Genomic DNA, 17167 nt, shown 5'->3' with positions numbered 1-17167 from the left:
CTACCAAGCAGGAGATGCCAGAGACGTGGGTTCAGTCCCTGGGTTGGGAAGATCCCCTGGAGGAGGAAATGGTGACCCGCTCCAGTATTCTTGCCTGGGAAATCCCATAGACAGAGGAGCCTGGCGGGCTACAGTCCATGGGGTCACAGAGTCAGACTTCACTGAGCACACACACCCCGGACCATGGCCAACCCTGTTCTAAGCACTTGTCACGTATTAATCCTAATTCTCATAAGAATCCCATGAGGAGGCACTGGATCGCCAGTGCTCCCTCTGGAGAAACAGGGGCAGCAAGGTTAAGTTCTTAAAAGCTCAGTCCACCAGGACATGGGGGAGCTGTGCTCTGAGCCGAGGCTGTCTGACTCCAGAGCCTAGGATTTAGCTATATAAGCAGAGGTCATGAGACACATAAGCAGCTTAAATGAGAATGTATGTAATGAGCTTGGCACCATGCCTGGCACAGCACAGGTGCTCGGGAACTTACCCACCTCTTTAATCGGGTCTGTTGCCTCCCTGCTCTCTGTTTAGGCCCAGCTGGTTCCCACCCCGGGCCCTTGCTTATGCTGTGCCCCCTGCAACCCCTTGTTATTTAGCACTAAGTCGTTTCCAACTCTTTGCAGCTCCACGGACTGTAGCCCGCCAGGCTCCTCTGTCCGTGGGAGTTCTCAGACAAGAATACTGGAGTGGGTTGCCATTTCCTTCACCAGGGGAGACTTCCAACCCAGGGATCAAACCCAAGTCTCCTGAATTGGCAGGCGGGTTCTTTACCGCTGAGCCACCAGGGAAGCCCTCTGCCACCCTTCCATTTAACCAAGCTGTCAGGCACCGTGGATGGGCTAGAGGAGTCCTGAGGCCTGAGGTGGTGGCCTGGACAAGGGCAGAAAAAGTGGGAGGCATGAGGGCAGCGGTTCAGAACTCGGGGACTGTGTGACAGAAGCCGTGGCCTTCTGGAGAGGAAGGTAGCGAAGTCACCAGCAGCAGGAGGGTGAGACCACAGGCATCTGCAGGCTGCAGAGTGGGGAGCAGCGGGAAAGGAGGTTAGGTGGTAAGGTCTGGGGCAAGACCTAGGTGTTTGCACTGCCCAATATTCATTTAGATCTGACTGAATAAGGGGCTAGGGGCTGGCATTGATATGCATATAGCAAACAGTTGTCAAGCACCTTCTTTTTTAAAAATTTTTGCTTACTTGGATTTGATTCTAAATCAAGGGGAAATTATAGACATGACCTAATTCCTTTTTTTTTTTACATTTTATTTATTTATTTTTGGCTGCTCTGGATCTTCGTTGCTATGCATGGGCTTTCTCGAGTGGGGTGAGTGGGGGCTACTCTCTGTTGAGTGCTTGGACTTCTCATTGAAATGGCTTCTCTTGTTGCAAAGCATGGGCTCTAGGGCACACGGGCGTCAGTATTTACAGCGCAACGCGGGCTTCCGTAGCTGTGGCTCCCGGGCTCTAGAGTCCCGGCTCAGTAGCTGTGCATGGGCTTAGTTGCTCCGCGGCATGTGAAACCTCCCCAGACCAGGGATCAACCCATGTCTCCCGCATTAGCAGGAGGGTTCTTTTATTTTTCTTAATTTTGTCACGTTTTAGATGGGTCACGCAGGCTCAGTAGTTGTGGCACAAATGTTTAGTCACTCTGTGACATGTGAGATCTTAGTTCCCCAGCCAGGGGTTGAACCCGTGTCCCCTGCAACCACTAGACCACAGGGAAAGTCCTGGCAGGCAGATTCTTAACTGCTGGACCACCAGGAAAGTCCCTGTTAAGCACTTCCTTAATTGATCGTTCATCCCTGGGGGCCATGGTAGAGGGTTTTTTTGTTTTGTTTTGTTTTGTTTTGTTTTTAATGCGTATTATCATTTATTTAATGTTTAAGCTCTTGCACTAGATTTTTACAAACTGGTGAACACTGACAAATTATTTCTCCCACAGAACTATAACCACTTGTTCCCGGACAGTATAAATATATGGTTGAGTTAACGTTAATACACATCACCATTTTATTAATTACATAATAAAACAAATTGTCAAGTATCCAAATATTAAGTTACACAGCTCAAAAGATATATAAAATATTAAATGTCTGCTCAATTCATTAGCAGAAACCCACTTTTTTTTGCAAGAGAGGCTGGGAATCACACTTCAAACAAAACTAAGTTGGTAAACAACTTCAGGTTAAGTATGAAAAAAAATTACAAGAATTTCAGAAATTTTGATTAAGAATTGTTTTAGTTACAGTAACAAAGTATTTCTACCTTTGAAAAAATATTTACTAAATTAAAGCACATATTCTACATGTTCTACACAAGACAAAGGCAACATTTTACTAAAAATACTTAATAGCCCCCTCCCATTCTTTTTTCAGGCCCTCCCTGTAAGTTGCACCCCAAAGTGCAAACATTAAAATGAACTGTAAGGCTTTTGTCTGGAGACATTAAAGACATGTGCTTCTTCTGTACAATATATATTTTCAAAATGGAGGCCTTCTACAACATAAAATGAGATTTATAGAAAGATATTAAATAATCACTGTAAGACTTGGTTAATTAAAAAGAGCAAATCTGATGTATACTGGTATGAATGTGGGAGATGTAAACATATTGTGAGCAAACAACCTCATAGGTGCTATTTTCTATGTTTTAAATGATGCAAGGAATAAACCACATAAGGTCCAGAGTGTTCATAGTTCCTGGAATTTGTTCTATATGATACTAAAAATATACAAGTATTGTGCTGGGTATTTTGGCACCTAGTCTTTCTAAATTTCTTACATATTGGTAAGATTCTGGCATGGAAACAGATTTAATGACATGACTCAATACTGCATGATTTCAGGAAAGGTCAATTGGTACAAATTATAAGCACATATTAAATGCTGAACAGCAAGAATTCTTTACTAGTATCCAAATAGGTTGATCATAACCTGAACAGAGACTGCAATTCTGCCAGGCCTGTGGCCTGGTAAAACTGCTTTTCAACACTCCTATGGAAGCTTCATCAGACTTATTCACCAAGTCAACCGTGCTATCTGCTATGTACGACAAATTCCATCCTGTCTCAGGTTCCACTTCCAAGCAATGGCATCATGCACCCTGGCTTTATTGAACGCAACAGTTGTTTCTATGCCCATTGGGGTCTTTGAAGCGCAGTTGCATTTTAGGACGATACTTCTCCAAATACAAAAGTTGCTTGCTGTTAAAAGCTCCTGGCCGCTTTTGTCTTATGAAATGTACTGCATCTTCATATTTCATTCCACCTTCAATTAATGCTAGGGCAACAAGCACTGAAGCTCTGCCAAGGCCTGCAACACAATGAACAGCAATACAACAACCAGGGTCTTCACGAAACAATTTTCACAAGACTTAACCAATCATCAACAATCTGGTTAGATGGTGGTGCGCCATCATCAAAAGGCCAATCAAGAACATGGATGCCTTCTTTCTCCACAAAAGTAGTGTCATAAGTTGCTTCACATACTCTTACGATTGTGGTAATCCATACTTCTTAAGTTCCTCTATAAATTTGCTTAACGTTGCATTAGTTGGGTTGTGTGTAATAAGAAATCTCATGTTCCTGTATGTAACTTCCACAGGAGCTGGGCGGTTCATTCGAGCCATGTTAATTTAGTTAAAAAACACTCAATAGGGATATGAAAGAATTTAAAAAATTGAAATGATGGACAAGAAACACAGTCAACTTCAATATACTCCACTTGAAATTCTCAGTGCTTTTAAGTATGAAGGTGGGAGTAATGAATTAATGAACCTCTTAACAAGAAGCAGCAATTCTTCGATCCAGTAATACTGAGGCAATAGAAAGGGAGTGCACTGCGGTTTACCCCATCCAGATCAGAACTCTTGTAAAAAAAAATGCTCTGCGGATTTCAATTCAACACTTCTGTGTCCAGGTTAACCAGTCTTATGGGGCTTCTTGGTTGAGCAGTAATGAATTTCTGCAGTTCACTTGTCTGCATAGAGGTCGTGCTGTGCCTGGCAGTAATCTCCACTGCCCTTCAGAAACTCCATAAATGTGTGACTGAGAACACCACAGAAAGGAATATGTCTACTCATTGAAGATTGTGGCCTAACCATACAGCCGGTCCCGAGGCGGCGGCGGGCGTCGTGCGGAGCCGGCGGCTTCGTGGGCAGCGGCGGCACCGGAATCCCATGATAGAGGTTTTCCCGCCATGGGACTGTGCTGAGACAAACTGACTCTCTGGTGTACCTCCTCCGTGTCTCCTTTCCTAAGCAGGAGAATGTCCTGGGGTAGACGCAAGGTTCTTTCCCTTCATCCTGTGAACAGTTACTTTCTCTGGAAGTGAATCCATTCAACACTTCATGAGAAAAGTAATGAGTATCAGGATCCCATATTATGGATGGCAAAGCAGAGGCTGGGGGAGTTGAGATGATTTGCCGAGTCACCTGACCTGTTAGTGGATGGGCTGGATGAGCAGGCAGGCTCTAGCCTGGATTTTTTTTTCCTCCTCGGTCTGACTTCCCTTCCAGGGCACTAAGGTCTGTAAACTCCATCTGCCAGGGCGGGTCCTGCCAGCAGCAGCATCCGGCATCTCTGGCACCAGCCCAGAGGACTGCCTTCCCACTGCAGAGGGAAGGGATCCTTTTGCTTGGCACCCTGTCTGCCATTTTCCACCTGGGAAGGTTTTAATCTTGCAGACAGCAGATACCTACACAGCCCATCACCCCAGAAGAAGCAAAACTTCTCACTGCCCAGGAAGAAGGGGCTCCGGGCCATGCTTTGTGTCCAGGTGAGAAGGGGCAGGAGGCATGCTTAGGATCTAAGTGACTGAGAAGGTGCATCCCACTCAGAGCCTTGGCTGGAAGAAATCAGTAAAGGGGATGATTCTTGGGGCTGGCTTGGATGTCCACTGGACAAGGAGAGTGGGTCACCTCTAGGAGGACCCCATGCCCACTGGCTTCCTTCTGGGTCTGGGCTTGTATGCCCTGTAACCATGCCTCACTGTTCCCTGGCTCAGCTCTAAATCCCAGGGGTCTGACCCTGTTGGCTGCATGTTCCAGGCTCTCGGATCATCTGGATTCTGTCTGGACTCCTCTAATGGGTGACTCTGGCAGGAGATTTGAGGGTGGGGGACAAAGGAACCAGAGCCTTTCCCTTCTTCCTTCTCCAATTTGGGCACGTGTCAGACAGTGCTGAACTCCTCAGAGGCATCAGTTTCCTCGAAAAACCCACTGTTATTCCAGCTTCTGCCAGGTGTCCTCAGCCCCCAGGGCACTAGTTACACCATCCTCTCCCTGTGTTCCTCCAGATCTTGGGGAGGTCGCAGCCTCCTGCTCCTGTTCATCTCTGGGGTATCGTCCATCTGAGTTTGGGTTATGCTCAAAGCAGATCCTGAGACAAAGACTTGGGTATGTGCAGTTTATTTGGGAGACAACCCCAGAAGGAAAAAGGAAGGGCATGGGGAAGTGAGATGGGGAAAAGACAAAGCTAATACAAGGTGTGTGAGTGAGCTGGTGACCTTGGTGGGCTACTGGGCTCCACCCCCTGGGGCCCTTCTAAGAATCCTTGGGAAACACACCTTAGACCCAACCTGCTGGAGGGATGAGAAGCTGTCCTTTATCTACAAAGTTCCATTTCTAGTTTGAAGACTCCCCCTGGGGTGTTACAGATATAAAACCTCTAGACTGCACTGCAGGCTCTCAGGTCCAGGAGGAAGACCTCATGCAGAGAAGCAGAGTTACACGGGCTCCAGATGGGGCTGAAAAGATACTGCACAAAATAGATGCAGGGAGGTCCCTGGTGGCCTAGTGTTAGCATCCAGGGCTTTCACTGCCATGGCCCAGGTTCAACCCCTGGTTGGGAGCTGATATCCAGCCACGCAGTATGGCCAAAATAAAAAAGAAGATAAGCAAATGACCACCAAGTGCATGAAAACTAGTCACACAAAAAGAAAAATCACAAGGAAATGATACTACTTCCCCATCAGAATGACTGAAATTGAAAAGGCTGGTAATACCAAGTGTAGGTGAAGATATAAACAACTGAAACTCTCATATACTCAAAGTACTTTTCTAAGGCGTACCCATCTCTCTCCCAGGTGTATGTCCAAGAGAAGGAAAAACACGTGTCTACGCAAAGATTTGTGCACGGATATTAATACCAGCTTTATTTGTAATAGAGGAAGTCTGGAGCATCCCAGATGCCCATCATTAGGAGAATGATAGAGAAATGGCGCTGTGTTTATATAGTGGAATTGTTGTTCAGTTGCTAAGTCGTGTCCAATTCTTTGTGACCCCATGGGCTGCAGCATGCCAGGCTCCTCTGTCCTCTACTCTCTCCTGGAGTTTGCTCAAATTTATGTCCACTGAGCCAGTGCTACTATCTAACCATCTCATCCTCTGCCACCCTGTTCTCCTTTTGACTTCAATCTTTTTCAGCATCAGGGTCTTTTCCAATGAGTTGGCTCTTCGCATCAGGTGGCCAAAGTATTAGAGCCTCAGCAACAATCCTTCCAATGAAAATTCAGGGTTAATTTCCTTTAGGATTGACTGCTTTGATCTCCTTGCTGTCCAAAGGACTCTCAAGAGTCTTCTCCACTACTCAGTAATAAAAATGAACAACTGAGATATCCAATGACGTGGATGAATCGCAAAAAAATAAAAGGGTTAGTGAAAGAAGCTAGACATCATCTCTGTTATTCTATTTGTGTGAAACTCTAGAGAAGACAAAACGAATCTGATAGAGATCAGGTTAGGTATTGTCTGAGAGCAGAGATGTATTGGCTGGAAAGGAGAATGAAGGAAACTTTCAGAATAGAAAATGTTTCATGTCTCAATCTGAGTGGTTAGTTACACCAGATTCACAAAGGTGGAAATTCATAGAGCTCCAGACTTAAGGTTTTGTGCCTTTTGTGTAGATGGCCCTTCCCTTTATAAAAATGCAAACGTAATGTAAGTGAAGGAAGGGGGCATTCTTCCGAGCCCTCCTTGAAGTGGTCACCCAGGGTGACTCTGCGCATCTCCAGCCTCATTAGAAGAAGTCAGGGGAGGGTCCGGGCCAGGCTGAGCCTCTGGAGCTGCCAGTGCAGGGAAAAAAACGCTCTCTCGCGTCAGTAAGTTATGATTAAGAATTTTCCTCCTGGCCTCTGAGTGTTTTACTGGCTCGTCCATCAATCTGTCAGGGCGGCCGTCAAGGCAAGAGCAGTAGAAAACTAACAGCTCACACCCAAACAGCCTGAATAATTCAACGCCTGCCACAGGCTCCGGACACTGGGTGCGTGGAGCTCATTTTCTAATTTATTTCTCAGGCTCTGCAGTTTATTTCCACACCCCTGGAAGCTCCAGGAGAGGGCATCGGGCTTCCATGGACAGAGACAGGACAGGTCAAAGTCATGGGAGCTGAGGTATCCCACCCTGATGTCTGGGGCAGGACAAGGGACCCAGACAAGGGGCACTGCCAAATGAGGGCCTCCGAACAGGGAGGAGAAAGAGCAGACACTGGAGTCCCGAGGCCGTGGCTTAAGATCTGATCAGCTGCTGCTCAGCTGTGTGACCTTGAACAAGTCATTTACTTCCCTTAGCCTCAGTTTCCCCAGTTATATTAATGAGATGTGCTTGGTGACAGGACATTTGCACAGTACTCACAGCGTGACAGATCCTGTTCGAATCACTGCTTTCTTTTTTTTTAATTGAAGTATAGTTAATTTATAATACTGTGTTAGTTTCAGGTATACAACCAAGTAACTCAGAGATAGATGCAGACAGATATATATTCTTTTTCAGATTCTGTTCTATTATAGGTTATAACATATTGAGTATAGTTCCCTGTGCTGTACATCAAGTAGGTCCATGTTGGCTATGTATTTTATACACAGTCGTGTGTATTTGTTAACCCCATAGTTCTAGTTTATCTCTCCTCTCCTTTCACTTTGCTGACCATGAGTTTGTTTTCTTTGTCTGAGTTAGTATGATAGTTTCTGGGTCCATCCATGTTGCTGTAAATGGCATTACTTCATTCTTTTTATGGCTGAGTGATATTCCCTTGTTTGTATACATATACAACAGTTTCCTTATCCACTCATCTGTCACTTAGATTGTGTCCATGCGTTGGTTATTATAAATAGTGCTGCTATGAACATTGTTGCATTTGTTTTTTGAATTAGAGTTTTTGTCTTTTCTGGATATGTTCCCAGGAGTGGGATTTCTGGGTCATATGGCAACTCTATTTTTAGCTTTTTAAGGAATCTCCGTATTGTTTTCCATAGTGGGTGCTCCAGTTTATATTCCCATCAACAGTGTAGGAGGGTTCCATTTTCTCCACACCCTCTCCAGCACTTATTATTTGTTCTTTTTATAATGGCCATTCTGGCTGGTGTGAGGTGGTACCTCATTATGACTTTGATTTGCATTTCTCTAATAATTAGTGATGTTGAACATCTTTTCATTTGCCGGTTGTCCATCTGGGTGTCTTCTATGGAGAAATGTCTGTTTAGGTCTTCTGCCCATTTTTTGATTGGGTTGTTTATTTTTTTATATTGAACTCCATTCTAATCACCTATATATATTAACTCATTTAATACCCAAATGACTTTCCATGGTACTTAACATCAGCCCTACCATACAGGTAAAAGAACTGAGGCCTGGAACTCACGCTGAGGAATCAAAGCACCTGTCTCATAGGGTGAGGGCTAGAGGAGATAGAGCTTACAGATCTCCTGACCTTATGCCTGACACACTGCAGGTGCTCAGTAAAGCATAGCCACTGCTTTTGTTGTTATTAAAATGTTTTTTAAGATCACTGTCTCATCTGAGTATAACAACCAGCACATGAGTTTGATGGGCATCGTGTAACTACAGATGGGGAAACGGGCAGAGGGTAGGTTTGCCCATGGCCACACACATTTTCACTAAGGACACTGCTCTGTCCCCAGATCCACTCAGGCTCCCCTAACAGAGCTCTTGAGACTGAGTCCCAAGCTCTACAGACCAAACAGACTCCATCACACAGAACTTGCTTCCAAATGGAAGACCTGGATCCAGATCTGCCACTCCCCAGCTGTGAGTGGAGTGGGGCGCTTCACCTCTGCTGCCCTGGCTGTGAAATAGGATGAAGCAGGCAGTTACACAGGAGTCAGGAGCAGACTCAGGTGTGAGTGGCCTGGTTTGGTCCCCAGCTGCAGGACCTTGGACAAGCAGATTTTTCTGAGCCTCAGTTCTTCATCTATAAAGTGGGAAATCACCAGCAACCTTGCAGGGTGGTGCTGAGGATTCCATAATTTTATGTTGGAAAGCCCCTCAACCCAGGGCCAGGTCCATGAAGAAGTGGATGCTATTAGTATAAGTCAGAGAAGTTCCCGTTTGCCATCATCATTTTTGCAAAGGATTGTGGAAGATAAGAATCTGGCCTGAGAAATAGGAAGATCTGCCCGGTCACCTTTTCCCCAGCCTAGTAAAGGTTGGGGCTTCCCTGGTGGCTCAGCAGTAAAGAATACAATACAGGAGACCCAGGTTCGATCCCTGGGTCGGAAAGATCCCCTGAAGGAGGAAATGGCAACTCAGTCCAGTGTTCTTGCCGGGAAAATTCCACTGACAGAGGAGCTGGCGACTACAGTCCACGGGGTTGCAAAGAGCTGGGCATGACCTAGTGACCAAACAACAGCAGGAAAGGCTTATGACTGGCAGGAAAGGGAGACCTACCGCCACAAACCCTCTGGGCTCTGTGGGAGAAGAAAGAAATGGGAAATTCCTTGATTTACGCAACAGCCCAAGGGTCTGAGGGATGCTTACTGCCATCCTGGTGAGTGATGTGCTGGGAGGGACCAGTGCACTTGCAGGATCTCTGAGTCAGAAGCCATTTTGACAGAGGGCAAATATCCTTATGGTTACAGCTCCCTGAGTCCCAAGCCTGTCCCACCTGCATCCTTCAGCTTTTTATTGAACATTGGGGTGAACCAGACCCAGTGGAATACACACACACACACACACACACACACACAATGGAATATTATTCAGCCATAAAAAAGAATGAAATCTTGCCACAATGCAGGTGGATCTCAAGGGTATTATGCTGAGTGACATAAGTCTGACATACCATAGATCTCACTTATATTTGGAATCTAAAAAATCAGAAGAAAAAAAAAAACTACTAAACTTGTAGATACAGAGAACAGATTGGTGATTGCCAGACTCAGGGGATGCAGGGGTAGAAGAAATAAGTGAAGGGGTCACAAGTAAAAACTTCTAGTTATGAAATAAATAAGTCCTGGGGGTGTAATGTACAGCACGCTGACTATGGTTAATACACCTGTATTGCGTACGTGAAAGTTGTTGGGAGGATAGATCTTTAAAGTTCTTATTATAAGAGGAGAAAAAAAGGATAATGGGAAACATGTGCATGCATGCATGCTAAGTCGCTTCAGTCGTGCCCGATTCTTTGTGACCCCATGGACTGTAGCCCACCAGGTTCCTCTGTCCATGGGTTTCTCCAGGCAAGAATACTGGAGTGGGTAGCTGTTCCCTTCTCCAGAGGATCGTCTCTACCCAGGTCTCCCACGCTGCAGGCGGATTCATTGCCAGCTGAGCCACCAGGGCCTCTCTGAAGAGGTGACAATTGAACTGGCAGCTGAAGGATGAAAAGAAACTAATTGTAGGACAAAGTGGGAGAAGGCATTCGAGGCAGAGGCAGCAGAAGGTCCCATAGTTCTGATGCTGGAAAGAACCTAGGATGTTGGAAGAATCACTGACAGGCCAGAGTGGCTGGGGTGGGGCTGGGGCAGGAAGGCGGGGAAATAGCAGGAGGTGAGGCAGGAGCCGGGGACAGGGGTTACCCCACACGTGCAGCTGGAAATGAGCATCTGTCCGGCTGTTCTCAAGGTCTCATTCGCTCTCCTCTTTTCAGAAAACTGACCGATTTTCTGCAACTTAATAAAAGGTGCTCATATTTCTAAGCCAAGGTCAAGATCAAGGAGATGACAGCACGTTTTGCAGCATCCAGGGAACAAGGTCTTACTCTCCCTCTAGCACATGTCTTGCCCTAGATCCTATGGTGTGATTAAGCTTCGGAGAGCATCTTATGACTTCCTAAGATGGCAGAGTGTCGGGGAGGAGAGAGAAAATAGCAGTTTCCCAAGGATTTATGACCACGTAATTTAGTTTTCCTGCCTGAACTATTGTCTCTTTCCCCAGGTGTGCTTCAAAAGTCAATGACTTCAGTGCTTGACACCGATAGAACCTGCCATGATCCTCCCCTCCCAGGGGGAAGCTTAGAACACCTCCAGCTTTCCTGTTTGGTGGGTTTAGCCCTGGGGGGACAGTGAGGTCTTGTGAGGAGTTCCCGAAGCCCTCAGGAAGAAGCAGTGCCAGCCACCTGCCCTCTCCTAAATGCACACCTTTTTCCATCTCTGCCTGAAATATACATGTGTCTGTGGGGGAAAGCCAACAGCTTGACTCCCAGAGAACTTCAAGGAGGAAATAGGCACAACTTCAGACCTTGACAGGGACAACGGAATTCCAGGACAAGGAATTATGGTGGTAGTGCCTGCGTGTTAGAGCTCTGGGATCCAACAAAGCTGGGTGCAGATCCAAGCTCCTCCACTTGGTAGCTCTGAGACCCTGATGGTGGTTTAGTTGCTAAGCCGTGTCCAACTCTTTGCAACCCCATGGACTGTAACCTGCCAGGCTCCTCTGTCCATGGGATTCTCCAGGCAAGAATACAGGAGTGGGTTGCCATTTCCTTCTCTAGGGGATCTTCTCCACCCAGGGATCAAACCTGAGTCTCCTGCATTGCAGGCAGATTCTTTACCAACTGAGCCACCAGGAAAGCCCTGTGAGACCCTAGGCAGTTGATTTTCCTGATCACCTGCACCATGCTGGTGAGCGGCCTCCCAGATCAATATGTACAGAGAAGGTGGGGCTGGCTCTGTGAATTTCCTGTCTTTCCCTAATCCTGTAAGGCCCCTGCACTGGGGACCCCCACTTTTCTGAGCCTCCATTTCCTTGGCTGTAAAGGGGGTTGATAACCCACACCTTAGCTTTATAATCATTGTTGTCGTCATCATCATCAGGACCCTTCAGGATCACATAGCCCAAAACATCCATTTTCCACAGGCATTCATTTGACTGATGTTTACTAAGCACCCACTGTTTGCCAGGCACTGAAGATACGTGAATGAGTGAATAAGATGGACTTGATCCTTGACCTTGCAGAGTTAGAGGGCACAGAGCACTGAACCAGTGAGTCAGTGGTGTGTGACGCGATGAGAGAGACCCCGGGGACATCAGAGAAACTTGTTGCTGAATTGGTTTCAGCCACGTGAACAGGGGCATGGTGTTCCTGGCAAAGGGAACAACAGATGCAAAAAGCCTGGAGGTGGCAGTGGGCAGAGCTGAGTCAAGAAAGGGAACACATTCTGTTTGTCTGAATCTTGAAACGCTTACATTGTGCTGGAGCAAAGGTGGAGAGAGGGTGAGAACTGAGCTCAGAGAGGTCAGGAGAGGCTAGATCACCAATGGCCTCATGCATGTTTAGTCACTCGTCATGTCCGACTCTTTGCAACCCCGTGGACTGTAGCCCGCCAGGCTCCTCTGTCCATGGGATTCTCTAGGCAAGAATACTGGAGTGGGTAGCCATCCTCTTCTTCAGGGAATCTTCTGACCCAGGGATCAAACCCGGGTCTCCTGCATTGCAGGCAGATTTATTTACCAGCTGAGCCACCAGGGAAGCCCCTAAACAGCCTCATAGACCTTTATCAGAAAAATCTGGGCTTTATCCGGGGCAGTGGGGAGCCATCGAAGGGTATAGACATATGGAGAGACATGTACCTTAGGAAGACATCCTGGCTGCAGAGTGGAGCATGAATTGCAGGGGGGCAACACAGCAGACAGCACAACCAGTTAGAGGTGATAAGCTTAGAGCGGTGAAGGGCTGGAAGGGTATGGCAAGGTGGCCAGAGGATCCCGCCTCCAACAACCAGCTGGCAAGAATCAGTGAAATCCACATATAAACTAAAGCAGAGGCAATAGAGAGGTTGGTATTGGAGACTTTGGCCTTAGGTCCATTTTCCTGTGCCCCCCCCACCCAACCTGGGGCTCTGCCTGGAGTGACCCAGGGAAGAGGTGGACTCAGGTCAGCCACCTTCCTTTAGCCACACCCCCAGGAAATAATTGCATCTTCTTGGTTCCCCCAGGTAGCCAACCCAGGCGAGGAATATCCAGAGGTGGCCACTGGGGGCGCTCCTGAGTTAACTGGCAGCACACAGGAGGCATGCTTTGTTCCGCTCTGTTCTTCCTCTCCGGGGATCTAATTAGACAAGCTGTGAGTGGCCTAATCGGACTAACCTGGCAGACAGAGGCCACAGCCGGATGTCTGGGGACCCAGAGTGGTCTCTGCTGAGATAATTGTCTTTCGTAAAAGAGATCAGGGTGGGGGCCAGGGGAGTGTGGCTGAGGCTTGTTGGACCCACGTAACCTAGAGACATCAGACACAATCGTGAAGTCAGGTCCCTAGACACCAAGACCTACCCAGCATTTTCAGATGCTGGGCTGCATGCTGGGGACACAGCTATGAGTGAGACTGGCTGTCCCTGCCCTCCTGGAAATTGCAGTCTAGCAGAGTGACAGTTACAAGCCAAATGATCACACGGGAAAAGACAAAACAATCTCAGCCAAGCAGCAAGAGAGATCTGAGGACCATGAGAAGGAGTGATAAATGAGTGTTTCCCCTACTCATTCAATTGTTATAACAACACAGTGAGGGCGGTTTTATTATTGTCAGTTCCAGGTTGTTTTTTTTTTAGTTCATTTTTTAACTTTTTTTATTGAGGTATGGTTGATTTAAGTTCAGTTCAGTCACTCAGTCGTATCCAACTCTTTGCGACCCCATGGACTGCAGCACGCCAGGCTTCCCTGTCCATCACCAACTCCTGGAGTTTGCTCAAACTCATGTCCATCGAGTTGGTGATGCCATTGAACCATCTCATCCTCTATCGTCCCCTTCACCTCCTGCCTTCAATCTTTCCCAGCATCAGGGTCCTTTCCAATGAGTCAGTTCTTTGCATCAGGGGGCCAAAGGATTGGAGCTTCAGCATCAGTCCTTCCAATGAATATTCAGGACTGATTTCCTTTAGGATGGACTGGTTGGATCTCCTTGCAGTCCAAGGGACTCTCAAGAGTCTTCTCCAACACCGCAGTTCAAAAGCATCAGTTCTTCAGTGATCAGCTTTCTTTATGGCCCTAGTCTCACATCCACACATGACTATAGGAAAAGTCAAGGCTTTGACTAGATGGAGCTTTGTTGGCAAAGTGATGTCTTTGCCTTTTAAAATGCTGTCTAGGTTGGTTATAGCTTTTCTCCCAAGGAGCAAGTGTCTTTTAATTTCATGGCTGCAGTTACCATCTGCAGTGATTTTGGAGCCCAAAAAAATAAAGTCTGTCACTGTTTCCTTTGTTTCCCCATCTATTTGCCATGAAGTGACGGGACCAGATGCCATGATCTTAGTTTTCTGAATGTTGACTTTTTTTTTTTTCAATATTTCTGCAGGTTTAGTAACATCATAAAATACATTTCAACTAAAATTCACAAATCTAAAAACCTGTTAGGCATTTTTAGGCGTTTTAAGATGGAAATGAAGACCAATGTTACATCGAAATATGCCAATTACAAATAGTACTTCAAATAGCAAATACTACAGTTTGTCCCAAACTTTAAAAACTATTCATGAACTCAACACTGAACTATTGATGGCTATGAGAATTGTTTCCTAGCCTTTTTGAAAATTTCAACCCATTTACGTTTAAGGTAATTATTGATAAGTACGATCCCGTAGCCATTTTCTTTATTGCTTTGGGTTCAAGTTTATACACTCTTTCTGTGTATCCTGTCTATAGAACATCCTTTAGCATTTGTTGGAGAGCTGGTTTGATGATGCTGAATTCCCTCAGCTTTTGCTTGTCTGTAAAGCTTTTGATTTCTCCTTCATATTTGAATGAGATCCTTGCTGGGTATAGTAATCTGGGCTGTAGGGTATTTTCTTTCATCACTTTAAGTATGTCTTGCCACTCCCTTCTGGCCTGAAGAGTTTCTGTTGAAAGATCAGCTGTTATCCTTATGGGAATCCCCTTATGTGTTATTTGCTGCTTTTCCCTTGCTGCTTTTAATATTTGTTCTTTGTGTTTGATCTTTGTTAATTTGATTAATATGTGTCTTGGAGTATTTCGCCTTGGGTTTATCCTGTTGGGGACTCTCTGGGTTTCTTGGACTTGGGTGATTATTTCTTTCCCCATTTTAGGGAAGTTTTCAACTATTATCTCCTCAAGTATTCTCTCATGGTCTTTCTTTTTGTCTTCTTCTTCTGGGACTCCTATGATTCGAATGTTGGAGCGTTTAACATTGTCCCAGAGGTCTCTAATATTGTCCTCATTTCTTTTAATTCGTTTTTCTTTTTTCCTCTCTTTCATTTATTTCTACAATTCTATCTTCTAGTTCGCTTATCCTGTCTTCTGCCTCTGTTATTCTACTGTTTGTTCCCTCCAGAGTGTTTCTGATCTCATCTATTGCATTATTCATTGTATATTGACTCTTTTTTATTTCTTCTAAGTCCTTATTAAATCTTTCTTCCATCTTCTCAATCCTTTTCTCCAGGTTATTTATCTGTAACTCCATTTTGCTTTCAAGATTTTGAATCATTTTCACCATCAAAATTTGAAATTCTTTATCAGGTAAATTCCCTATATCTTCTTCTTTTGTTTGTGTTGGTGGGCAATTATTTTGTTCCTTTACTTGCTGGGTATTTCTCTGCCTCTTCATCTTGCTTATATTGCTTTGCTTGGGGTGGCCTTTCCCTCTTCTTGCAGTTTGTGGAGTTCTCTTTATTACGTAGTTTCTTCGCTGTGTGTGGGGTTGGACGGGTGACTTGTCCGGGTTCCCTGGTTAGGGAAGCATGTGTCGGTGTTCTGGTGGGTGGAGCTGGATTTCTTCTCTCTCCTTTAGAAGACAATGGGCTGCTTTTCTGGGAGCCTGATGTCCTCTGCCAGTATTCAGAAGTTGTTTTGTGGACTTTACTCCGCGTTCAAATGTTCTTTTGATGAATTTGTGGGGGAGAAAGTGGTCTTGCCATCTTATCCCTCCGCCATCTTGTTCCTTCCTCCCCAGAACACTGGATTCTTATATTCTACTTGGTCGTGGAGTATCTCTTCCCAGCTGCTCCAGCAAGGCGCAGCCGCTGTACCTTACCTTGGACGAGGGGTATCTCCTCAAGGACGCGCCTCCTGCTTTGAATGTGGATCAGCTCCTCTCGGCCCTCTGGTGCCCAAGCAGCCACCGCCTCCTGAACGTGGTACAGCTCCTCTCGGCCACCGCCCTAACCCTGGGCGCGGGGTAGCTCATCTCAGCCACGATTCTGCACGTGGTCGGTTGCGCCGGAGCCAGGCGTCTCCCGCGTCTGCCTGAATGTTGACTTTTAAGCCAACTTTTTCACTCTCCTCTTTCACTTTCATCAAGAGGCTGTTTAGTTCTTCTTTGCTTTCTGCCATAAGGGTGGTGTCATCTGCATATCTGAGGTTATTAATATTTCTCCCAGAAATCTTGATTCTAACTTGTGCTTCATCCAGCCTGGCATTTTGCATGGTACAGTCTGCAAATAAGTTAAATAAGCAGGGTGACAATATACTGCATTGATGTACTCCTTTCTCAATATGGAACCAGTCTGTTGTTCCATTTCCGCTTCTAACTGTTGCTTCTCGACCTGCGTACAGATTTCTCAGGAGGCAAGTAAGGTGGTCTGGTATTCCCATCTCTTGGAGAATTTTCCACAGTTTGTTGTGATCCACACAGTCAAAGGCTTTGGCATAGTCAATAAAGCAGAAGTAGATGTTTTTTCTGGAACTCTCTTGCTTTTTCAATGATCCAGCGGATGTTGGCAATTTGATCTCTGGCTCCTCTGCCTTTTCTAAATCCAGCTTGAACATCTGGAAGTTCTCAGTTCACGTACTACTGAAGCCTAGCTTGGAGAATTTCAAACATTACTTTGCTAGCGTGTGAGATGAGTGCAATTGTGCAGTAGTTTGAACATTATTTGGCATAGTTGATTTACAGTTTTGTTTGGTATAGTTGATTTACAGTGTTGTTATTTTCTGGTATACAGCATAGTGATTTAGTTGTTTATAAGTAGGTGTACACACACACACACAGACTTCCCA

At 45.8% G+C, this 17167-nt stretch overlaps 1 pseudogene; it reads right to left on the bottom strand.

Annotated features, from left to right (window-relative positions):
• Nucleotides 1-3097: 3097 nt before the first annotated feature.
• On the bottom strand, nucleotides 3098-3629 carry LOC129542318 (protein tyrosine phosphatase type IVA 1-like; annotated as a pseudogene).
• Between the last annotated feature and the right edge of the window lie 13538 nt (nucleotides 3630-17167).

The sequence above is a fragment of the Moschus berezovskii genome, chromosome 19 (assembly GCF_049115385.1).
Source record: "Moschus berezovskii isolate FMDL1 chromosome 19, NW_MosBer_1.0, whole genome shotgun sequence".
Taxonomy (NCBI): Eukaryota; Metazoa; Chordata; class Mammalia; order Artiodactyla; family Moschidae; genus Moschus; species Moschus berezovskii.
Note: the sequence above shows the minus strand (reverse complement) of the source record. Positions and strands in the feature narration are given on the sequence as shown.